Genomic DNA, 2,500 nt, shown 5'->3' on the forward strand with positions numbered 1-2,500 from the left:
ACGCTAGAAATTGGCGGGGATGTGTCTCTTGTGGCTCACGGGGCTGTTCGGGTCGCACAGAAATCCCTGGGAATGGGAAAACGGGTCATTTTCGTGTTGCCACATTGCGTACGAACCGCATGAAACTTCCAGAGGCATTTGCAGCAGGAATGCATGTGCACTCAAAAACTTCTATATGTTTCACGGATAGACCCCGTGAAACGCTAGAAATTGGCGGGGATGTGTCTCTTGTGGCTCACGGGGCTGTTAGGGTGGCACAGAACTCCCTCGGAATGGGAAAAGGGGTCATTTTCGTGTTGCCACATTGCATAGGAACGCCATGAAACTTCCAGAGGCATTTGCAGCAGAAAGGCACGTGCACTCAAAAATTTTAATATTTTTCACGCATAGACCCCGTCAAACGCTAGAAGTTGGCGGGGATGTCTCTCTTGTGGCTCACGGGGCTGTTAGGGTCGCACAGAAATGCCTCGGAATGGGAAAACGGGTCATTTTTGTGTGGCCACATTGCATAGGAACGGCATGAAACTTCCAGAGGCATTTGCAGCAGGAATGCATGTGCACTCAAAAACGTCTATATTTTTCACGGATAGACCCCGTGAAACGCTATAAATTGGCGGGGATGTCTCTCTTGTGGCTCACGGGCGCTGTTAGTTAGGGTCGCACAGAAATCCCTCGGAATGGGAAAAGGGGTCATTTTCGTGTTGCCACATTGCGTACGAACGGCATGAAACTTCCAGAGGCATCTGCAGCAGAAATGCATGTGCACTCAAAAACGTCTATATTTTTCACGGATAGACCCCGTGAAACGCTAGAAATTGGCGGGGATGTGTCTCTTGTGGCTCACGGGGCTGTTAGGGTCGCACAGAAATCCCTCGGAATGGGAAAACGGGTCATTTTCGTGTTGCCACAATTGGCATACGAACGGCATGAAACTTCCAGAGGCATTTGCAGCAGAAATGCATGTGCACTCAAAAACGTGAATATTTTTTCACGGATAGACCCCGTCAAACGCTCGAATTTGGCGGGGATGTTTCTCTTGTGGGTCACGGGGCTGTTCGGCTCGCACAGAACTCCCTTGGTCCACCTGATTCGTGCATACAGGCAGCAACTAAAACTCTGTAAACCTGCTGTGAGGACATCTAAACAGTGGACCAGTGAGGCTGTGGAAGATTTGCGGGCGTGCTTAGACTGTACTGACTGGGATATGTTCACGACTGCTACCAATAGTCTGGATGAACTCACAGAGGCTGTGTACATCAGCTTCTGTGAGGACTGCTGTATCCCAACACGTACCAGGGTGAACTTTAACAACAACAAGCCCTGGTTCTCAGCAAAGCTCAAAAGGTTGAGGTTGGAGAAGGAGGAAGCGTTTAGGAGTGGGGATAGAGACAGATTCAAGGAGTCGAAGAACAGGTTTAGCAAAGCGGTGAGAGAGGCTAAACGACTGTACTCAGAGACACTAAAACACCAGTTCTCTACTAACGACGCTGCTTCTGTCTGCCAAAGGGCTCAGGCACATCACCAACTACAAACCCAGAGCGCCCCACACCACTAACGACTCCCGCCTAGCCAACGACCTGAACGAGTTCTACCGTAGATTTGAAAGACAATTGGACTGTCCTGAACCACCCCTTCCCACCCAAGAGGCCCCATCCCCCACCCATACTACAGAAACGACTCTCTCCTTTCAGGAGGGAGAAGTTAATGGGCTTTTCAAGAGGCAGAATCCACGCAAAGCAGCCGGGCCGGACTCTGTCTCTCCAGCCACCCTCAGGCACTGCGCTGGCCAGCTGTCTCCGGTGTTCACCAACATCTTTAACACCTCCCTGGAGACATGCCATGTACCAGCCTGTCTCAAGTCCTCCACCATCATCGCTGTGCCCAAAAAGCTAAGGCCAACAGGACTAAATGATTACAGACCGGTCGCCCTTACATCTGTGGTAATGAAGTCTTTTGAGCGCCTGCTCCTGGCACACCTCAAAGCCATCACAGACCCTCTCCTGGACCCCCTTCAGTTTGCCTACAGAGCCAACAGGTCTGTGGACGACGCAGTTAACATGGCCCTCCACTTCACCCTACAGCATGTGGACGCCCCAGCATCCTACGCCAGGATCCTGTTTGTGGACTTCAGCTCTGCCTTCAACACCATCATCCCTGCCCTGCTTCAGGACAAGCTCTTCCAGCTGAACGTGCCCTACTCCACCTGCAGGTGGATCACAGACTTCCTCTCTGACAGGAAGCAGTGCGTTAAGCCGGGAACAGAAGTCTCTGACTCCAGGTCCATCAGCACGGGAACTCCTCAGGGCTGCGTCCTTTGCCCACTGCTCTTCTCCCTGTATACCAACAGCTGCGCCTCCAATCATCTGTCCGTCAAACTCTTGAAGTTTGTCGGACGACACCACCCTCATTGGGCTGATCTCTGGTGGGGATGAGTCTGACTATAGGTGGGAAGCTGACAACCTGGTGACCTGGTGTAGCCAGAACAACTTAGAGCTAAATG

This window comes from Petromyzon marinus, unplaced genomic scaffold (assembly GCF_048934315.1).
Source record: "Petromyzon marinus isolate PM22_M1 ecotype Great Lakes invasive population unplaced genomic scaffold, UKy_Petmar_22M1.pri1.0 PM_G_Scaffold_93, whole genome shotgun sequence".
In the NCBI taxonomy this organism is placed as follows: Eukaryota; Metazoa; Chordata; class Hyperoartia; order Petromyzontiformes; family Petromyzontidae; genus Petromyzon; species Petromyzon marinus.